The sequence below is a fragment of the Cyprinus carpio genome, unplaced genomic scaffold (genome assembly GCF_018340385.1).
Source record: "Cyprinus carpio isolate SPL01 unplaced genomic scaffold, ASM1834038v1 S000006795, whole genome shotgun sequence".
Lineage (NCBI taxonomy): Eukaryota > Metazoa > Chordata > Actinopteri > Cypriniformes > Cyprinidae > Cyprinus > Cyprinus carpio.
Genome location: NW_024879381.1, coordinates 31,457 through 41,084, shown reverse-complemented (window position 1 = coordinate 41,084; position 9,628 = coordinate 31,457).

The following is a 9,628-nucleotide window of genomic DNA, read 5'->3' as shown; positions in this document are numbered from 1 at the left end:
CTTTGTAGCTCGCATAATTACATCAGAGATTATTTGACAAAAATGAGACCTTGTAATTATCTCAGGCTAATTTGAATTTATTTATTAAAATTATCTGCATTAGTTTTTCTGAGATTACTGCAAGAAGATTGTGTGCACTGGAAAAGGACAAGATATATTGATAGTTGAAAAAACATGATCAGCAAATGCAGCAACTGACTGAATCAGACAGAAACAATAATGACATCATAACTAAAATCAAGGAAACAGCCTAGCGGTTATTATTAATATTATTATTTTACAGTCTCCTGATATTTGTACAGACTGCATTATTTAATTTATTGATATTGGAATTTAATTAATTAGAGCTCCACAATAATAACAATATATACAATCTGTTCTGTAAACTTACCAGCCAGGCCGGCAACAGCCAGTAAAGTTGTGTAGAGATCAAGCTGTTAACAATGTCATCATCAGTCTGAAATAGTTTCAGTCAAATTTGAAACCTTGCAGTAAAGTTGTGTAGAGATCAAGCTGTTAACAATGTGAACTATCTGCTGACTTCCTCCAGACTGAAGACTGAATCAGACCATGCCCATAGTGTGTTTCAACAACCACTTCCTGTCTAAAACTCACCCAAAGACAGTCAATAAATAACTGGCAGATTGAAAGAGCCTTTTTTATATTTTGACAAAAACTATTATTCACTACTTATTAATACTCCATTTAGGTTTGGTTTACTAGACAGTATGTTCTTCACTTTGTTGTTTTCTTGTTTGTATGTCATGTTTGAAAAAAAAAAAAAAAAAAAAAAAAAGTTTATATATATTTAAATTAATAAATACAAATGTAGATGTGAATATAAACTGAACTCAGATGCTGTCATGCATAACTCGCCCGCTTGATTTTATGAACGTGACTCTGCCTGTGAAAACCCAGCTAAAGTTTTTTTTTTTTTTTTTTTTTTACATTAAGTGATCCTTCACAATCTAAAGAGCATTTTGTGAAAATGTAATCTGATATCTTTAATACTGACTGAGTAAGGACATGTCAACAGTTTGAAATCATAGTGAAATAATGTTTGAAATCAAACTTTGATGCTTGTTATCTCATAGATGTTCAGACTTTATCCTGGGATTTCACAGACAGGGTCACATATTTTTTTGTGGTGTTATATTTTAACCAGTGAAGGTCTGAACAGTTGCAGCAAGTCTTAGCAACAGTTTCTGTTTCTTCTCCAGTGTTTGCTGATGCAGTGTCAGTGAGCTAAGAAGGGGGGCGTGCAGCCGGTGAGAGAGATGCTGGATACTCTAAACACTGATGTTACTGTTTACACAGAGATATGATGTAATATGGTATTTTAGAGTGGCTATAGGGGTGTAACGATTCACTCGTTTTATCGATGCATTGATTACAAAGTCAAGTCAAGTCATCTTTATTTATATAGCGCTTTATAAAAAACAGATTGTGTCAAAGCAGCTGAACAACATTAATTAGGAAAACAGTGTATCAATAATGCAAAATGACAGTTTAAAGCAGTTCATCATTGAATTCAGTGATGTCATTATCTCAGTTCAGTTTAAATAGTATCTGTGCAATAATTTGCAATCAAGTCAACCATATCACTGTAGATGAAGTGTCCCCAACTAAACAAGCCAGAGGCGACAGGCGGAAAGGAACCAAAACTCCATCAGTGAGAGAATGGAGGAAATAAAAAACCTTGGGAGAAACCAGGCTCAGTCGGGGGGACAATTCTCCTCTGAACAGATGAAACCAGCAGTTCAATTCGAGGCTGCAGCAAAGTCAGATTGTGCAGAAGAATCCTCTGTTTCCTGTGGGTCTTGTCCCAGTGGTCGTCTGAGACAAGGTCTTGTACAGGGGATCTGTCTCTAGGACTCTAGTTGTCCTGGGTCTCCGCTGTCTTTCAGGGCTGTAGGTCAAACCCTAACCTTTAAACATGATTTTTGAATCATGAATTGCCAATTTCTGACAGTAATTGATTTAAAACACTAAAAATTTAATGAATCGCGATTTCTATAGCGATCCAATGCTTCAGAAAATATATACACATTAAATTACTACAAGCACAAATAATGACCTTGAACAGTGTGTCCCAGGTCAGCAAATGCGACTGGCGGAATGTAAAAAGTCGTATTAACTACAAAAATGTAAATAAAAATTATTTACTTTTGTCAATGCAGCTTAAATGTGCTTCACAGCTACTCAGTATCTAGTTAATACATTTCTTAATAAATATACAAAAAAACATATGTTTAACATTAAAACAAAAAACAAACAAAAAAATTGACAAATTTGAGTTGGACTCAGCTGTTAAGAATATATAACAGACACATTTAATATTCAAACAAAAAATATTAAGTGGATAAATCTGAGTTGGAATCAGTTGTTAAAATATACATCAGACATACATTTAACATTATATATATATATATATATATATATAATATATATATATATATATATATATATATATATATATATCAGTTTTTAAGAACAAATCACATTAAACTTGAGAAGTGTGTTGCTGTAATGCTGCGAACTGTCTAATTGCGGTCAGCAATGCACTGTTGTTTATTCATTGTCTCCTTCATCCCACCATCTAGGTCTCAAGCCAGGTGCAGCCACTTTATAAAGTTCATTTCAATGTCTTTATCTGAAGCCCTTCCAGTGAGGGGATTCTGCCTGACAGCACCTCCAATGAAGAGAAATTTAAATAATGTTAACAGCAGTACAAACTGAAAGGTAGAGCTGAAGGATTACACTAAAAACAGTGTGAGGTAACCAAATACATGTAATCTGGATTGTATAATCATGTTGTTACATTTTCAGACTATAGTTACTTTTTGCTGATTATATATTATTCACGCAATGTCAATCAAACTACACAATAATTTTTCATCTTAAATATCATCTTTAACACTTCCAATAACACTTCTAATAATTCTTACATTCACACAAACACCACAAAAAAACCAGTTAACTAGGCTTTATTGACCTCCTGGCCATATAGCATTTGACTTGAATTACAAAAATTATGTCAGTTTTCAAAGTATTTTCTCAACATTTGCATCAGGTACTATATATAGTACGGTTTTTTTTTTTTTTTTTTTTTTTTGTCAGTATATTATGTTTGTCCTAATCTATTTCCTTGACTACCCCCGAGATTTCACAATTAAATAAAACATTTGCTGTTTGGTTTTCCGAGGTTAATGGCCACATGAAACAGGTAAACAAAATATTTCATCTTTTTAGTAGGTGTTTTATTATTATTTTAAATTATTATTGTTATTACATTTTATCATTTTTTATTTTACAATTTTATCAATTTACACTTTTTTCATTTAATTACTTACTAGCTTTTCACTCTCACGAAACCCTGCAGCTCCTTCATGGACTCCATGCAGTTTTAAAAAATAAAAAATAATATGTTAAAACAACAAAAAAAAAAATCAAGGTTAATTTAATATATTTTCTTTCTCTTCTTGTATTTTTATATTAATATGGTCAAGTACGATATAAAAAATGCTGGGTTATTTCAATCAAATTTGGACTTAAAAAACAGATATAAATAATGAAAATAGTTCCAATCAAAGCTGGAACTGTAACAGAGATGTTTTATTAACAAGGGTTCGGGAGGAGAGCGCGTCAGATAATTAGCCTAATCAACACCACCCGGTGGAGCACAATCAAGTAATCAATACCCACAGTATAAATACCCAGCCCCCCGATCTCACGGCAATTCGTACATATTTTACGAGGTGGCTAATTCGTACGAATTCGTACGACCACACTCGTACAAAATCATCCGATTTTTGGCCAAATCGTACGTATTTTACGAGTTGCACATCCGTATGAATTTGTACGAATTACCTACACCAAACCCCGCCCCTAAACCCAACCTCCGCCCCCTCACTGGTCTAGGCAAATCGTATGAAATCGTTGACGAGTGAGGTCGTACAAATTCGTACGAATAGGCCACCTCGTAAAATACGTACGAATTGGTCGTGAGATAGCGTTGAAATACCGCTGACTGACCTCTACCCATTGACGGGTTATCAGCATTCGGTTTGCACCTTTTGCCATTATATGGCAGACTCGGCGTTTCTCATTTAGAAGACGAAGTCTATATTGGGGATTTTTCAGTTCTTCTGGCCAATCTGCCGGGCCCCAGAATCACTTCTTCTCCGCCAGACACCGCCGCGAAGCTCTGCCGAGCTCTATATTGCAGACGCCGCTGCTCTGCCTCGACCAGCCACACGCTCCCCACGACGCCGAGGCTTAACCTCGCATCTACCGGCGTCACGTCCATTTTTTTCCCCCGGTGTCCTTTTATCTCTAGGCTGTGCCTACAATTCCTCCGATCGGAAGTGGACCGCACGTAATCCCGAGGCAAACGGCGATTCCGACGCTCCGTTAAAATAAGTGGATCGACGCTCCGTCCTCGCGAAGAGGTAAAAGCAAAGCGGATCTGTACGATCTAAGTTATTCAGTCTCCCAGCAATCCGCCGAAACCTCACTCCTAAATCCACGACTCAACAGGAGGGGCGGACGAATATTCGGCAAACTCTCCGTGCCAACGAGGTTAAACCAAGCCTGTACTATAAGTTATTAGATCTCCCTCCCGGCAAACCTCACTCCTCAATCTCGCCGCTAGGCTCGCGAACTAGCCTCGCTCGACACCTCCATTGCCCCGCGGCACATAAAAACGGGTGTCCTTAAGCGCGGCCTCGCAGCGGCTGGTTGCCAACGAGCCTGGGCCGCGCCGCTGATCTCACCGCAGCAAAGCCCCACTGGCTTCCCGCTTCAACTCAACCTTTTACCGGGCTCATCCGGCGCTGCAGCGTCACATCGTGCAGCCGGGCCTCAAGCTCTCGCGCTAGTCGGCACAGTAAGTGTTGCAAATACATTTTTAGGTAAGTTGCTGAAAGTTGCTAAAGACGTTGTGACACAAGGGTCTTTATATTATATTCAGCCTCGTCGCAAACGGCGCAGAATACAAAGAAATTTCTAAGATTTTCTTAATTTCGCGAGTATTTTTTTCCGTGTTTTTTAATTACACTTCACTCAGATAAACGAATGAAAAAGATTGATTTGCGAGAAAATGATTTCAGCTGTGTACCTAAACGACTATCGATTATCCACATTTTTCCCTCAACGCCGAGGTGAGCCTATGGGTGAGACTTCCATTTCATTAAGCCGCCGCTATGGGTAAATAACGAGGAGAATAACAACGTACAGTAAAACTGTTTGCAGTACAAACTAGTGTTCTTAATTAAGATAACAGATTAAAATAATATGATAGGACACGTCAATTGTCAATATCAAGCAGCTAAACCAACTGTTTTTGTACAGCTAAAAATATAAGGTTTACCACTAAGAAACAATCAACAAGCGCAACCTAATTCACATGTGACGTGAGTATTACTAGGCACCTATCTCCAAGTCTACCCAACGTGCGCATCGGCTAGTTTTTTTCAATACTTTTTTTTTTTTTTTATATTCGCGTGATTAAGAGGAAAAAAAACTGCACGTGTTTTTTAAACCTAATAACCTTAAAGTAGCACGGCTCCCAAAAAAAAAAAAAAAAAAAACCTGCTGCAGTTCTCGCTCCCTCAGGAGCTTTTCCCCATTAACTCCACAACCTCCGCATTTAACACCACACTACAAAAAACAAAATCTATTTCACCACTACCTATGCATCCACCCCTACCTCACGGCAATTCTATCTATGTTTCCAGCCCGATCTCACGGCAATTCGTACACATTTTACGAGGTGGCTAATTCGTACGAATTCGTACGACCACACTCGTACAAATTCATACGATTTTTGCCAAATCGTACTATTTTACGAGTTGCACATTCGTATGAATTTGTACGAATGACCTACCCCAACCCCCGCCCCTAAACCTACCCGTCAGTGGGGTCTAGCCAAATCGTACGAAATCGTACGAGTGAGGTCGTACAAATTCGTACGAATTAGCCACCTCGTAAAATACGTACGAATTGGGTCGTGAGATAGCGTTGATATTTCTCCATGCCGCTGGGGCAGTGTCCGCTCCCGTGTCTAATTCAAATACACTTAATCTTGAATTTTTAAACAATTCTTTACAACAGCGGTGCTATGGCAATCATAAATCCTTGAATGTGGACATCAAAAGTTGCCATTAAAAAAACAAATAAAACAACAATAATAAAAAAAAAAAAATAAAAAAAATAATAATAATAATAATTTGACTTGCTGTGCGCGCAGCAGGCAAGATCACTCACTGTTCATGACGCACGAACTATTGGAGGAAAATCCCCAATACTGATTTGGGTGTTTATATGAACGTGTTTTGAGGGGAGCTGACTGTCATTTCACAAAGCTTGTGAGAACATTCTGGTTTTGCTTCAAATTGGGTTATTAAATCAGATTAGGTGGATGATTATTGTTATATAACTAAATGATATGAAATATGTACATGAATTAAAAAAAAAAAAAAAAAAAACCCATACTGTAAAACAGCTATATTTTTGGCTTAAGGCTATCATACCGGTCCATACCCATTAATGATCAGCCCTTTCGATGCCCCACCTTCTCAGTTTTGCATTAGCCACTGGTGTGGCTACTTAAAAAAAAAAAAAAAAAATTGGGGGGGTAAGAAACTCCTAATTGATCCGTCAGCTCCGTATAACTTGCTGTTTGAAACATAATCACCTCGATTACTCTTACTCTTGATGATTTCAGAAATTCTGGAAGAAAAAAAAAAAAAAAAAAAAAAAAAACTTATATATGTCATGGGTCTTAGCACTTGGCTGGCAAAAAAAGTCGACATCACCACTCAGATTTTAGAGTTATGCCTATGATCATCGAGATTCATAGCATTTATTTGGGGATACGATGGCTCGGGAAATCCTATTTCGCCGTTCGGTTTAACCTTCGGATGCAAAAAGCAGCCCAAAAAATCTTCGACACGCTGTCAGAAAGCGGTTTGCTGGATTTTGTCGAAATAATTATGCATTCCCCACCTTATTCACCTCTTAGAACGACTTCCCTGGTCATCTCACCTCCCAACGCAATCCCAGCCGCCCACATTCTCACAGTCCAAAAAGTTTTTTCCGAGCTTGGCATCCCTATCGCTCAGGAAAAAAACAATGGGCCCTGCTACATCCATCTAATTCCTAGGTATCATCTTAGACTCAGTCAAATTTCAACTTTCTCTGCCTAAGGAAAAGATCGATAGAATAATCCCCGTCACGTCTACCCTCCTCGACAGCCCAAGTTGTTCTAAACGCGAACTCCTTTCTCAGCTCGGGCACTTAAATTTTCGCCATGCGCAATCATTCCCCAGGGGCCGCCCTTTCATCTCGCATCTTTTCTCACTCGCGTCATCCGTACACGGGCTCAAGGAATGCATTTCCCTATCTAACGCATGCCGCAACGAACCTAAATTATGGATAATGTTCCTTAAACAGTGGAATGGCCTTTCCCTTTTTTACAGCAACCAAATTTTGTCTCCCGTCGACATCCAATTATTTACTTACGCCAGCCCCCCGCTCAATTGGCTACGGAGGGTTTATTACCAAGGTCGTTGGTTTGCGGGCTCCATGGGCCCCCCAGCTGCAGAGCTCCCCTCTGTGAGACCTCGAGCCTTCTCTGAGCTCTACCCCCTGGTGGGTAGCAGCGCCTCTCTGTGGGGGGAAACGTGAATGGGCTTCTAAAACAGTATCTTAGTACACTGCGACAAACGAAGCAGCCGTCCAGTGTATTAACAAAGGCCGCACTCATTCTCCTGACCTCATGCCTCTCCTTAGACGCTTAACGTGGATAGCAGCATGCGACCAATTCATAATGATTGCTAAACATATTCAAGGTTCAGAAAATCAAAATATTTATATTTTCAATCTCCCCTCTCCAATCCAGCCCTACCAATCCATCCTAGCATATCTACGCCTTAGGATTTCTCAGGCAAAATCCCAGCTCAAACCACTATTCATCGACCACTCTAAAAAACCAGTCACTCGATTCTGGTTCCAAAAGCACCTCAGATGCATTTTGCAAGCATCGGGTATCTCGGCAAACAATTTCTCTACCCATTCGTTTCGCATCGGGGCAGCAACTTCAGCAGCCCAAAAAGGCCTCTCCAAGCAGCAGATCCAAACGCTTGGAAGATGGTCGTCGGAAGCGTACCAAAGCTATATCAGAACTAACCAGTTCCACATAAAGAAAGCCCACCAAACCCTCATCGGCCACCAAAATAGATTAAAAAAAAAAAAAAAAAAAACCCTTTCCATTGGCGAGACATACCCATTCGGTACCGCAAGCACTAAGCTCCCGTCGAACACCGGTGAGAGCTTCGCTACTAAACATACCTTAACTTTCCCCTCCATGGTCAGAGACACTCACCCATCCGGTGTCGCAAGTATTGAACTCCTGCTGAACAACGGGGAGAGCCTCCCGACCAGACAACCTTACCTTTTTCTATTCTACGGCCAGCAAGGCTTACCCGTTCGACGCATAGAGTCGGAACTCCCATCGGACGTAGGTGAGAGCCGCCTGACCAGCCAACCGTTACCTAGCCATGTTTTCGGTCGCCAAACCGATCTACCCAATATGCAAGCCGTTCGATGCCGCAAGCCCCCAATCGGACATTGGCAAGACCCCACGGTCACCCCTGCGAGGCTTACCCAGCACCACCCTACGGTCGTCGAGACATACACGACACATTGATGAGAGTCCCACAACCACAAAAACTCAACAAGACGTTGACGAGAGTCTCACGGCCACACAAACTTACCTTTTCCACTCTACGGCCTGCGAGGCTTACCTAGCAGATACAGGGAGCAGGAAGTCCCCGTTGAATGCTGACGAGAGCCTCCTGGCCACCCGTTCGATGCATGTGCTCCCTTCGGATGCCGGCGAGAGCCTCCCGGTTAGACATCCTTACCTTTTCCATTTCTATGGTCAGCGAGGCTTACCCGTTCGATGCGTGTGCTCCCTTCGGACGCTGGCGAGAGCCTCCTGGCCAGACAACCTTTACAGTTTCATTCTACGGTTGGCGAGACTTACCCGTTCGATGCGTGTGCTCCCTTCGGACGTCGGTAAGAGTCTCCCGGCCACGCAACCTACCTTTCCATTTTACTGTAGGCGAGGCTTAACCGTCCGACACTATGAGTCTCGACCTCCCGCCAAACCCTGCCTAAAACCCTCTCCACTATCCTCACATCTTTTAACCCCGGCCTGGCGAGGCTTACCCGTTCGATGTTCTGAGTATGAACCCCCATCGGATGCCGCGAAGAGCCTCCCAGTCGGGTTTTCCTTTTTCACTCCTGCGCCCGTCCAGCGAGGCTTACCCGTCTGATGCGTGCGCTCCCTTCAGACGTCTTGCGAGAGTTCTCCTGGTCGGGTTTCTATACTTGCCGCCCGCAAGCAAGTCTCATCCATCTGATTCCGTGAGTCTTGATCTCCCGTCGGATGTCCCAAGAGTCTTCCTTGTCGGTCAGCCCAAAGCTTTTTATCTGCCAAACCGAGAGGACCCAGATGTCCGGCTTCCTGAGTCTTAATCTCCAGTCGGAGGCTTCATGGGCCCTCTCGGTCAGCTATTTGCCCTTCGCCCACTGAATAGCAGGGGCTTGTCAGCCTGTAGGG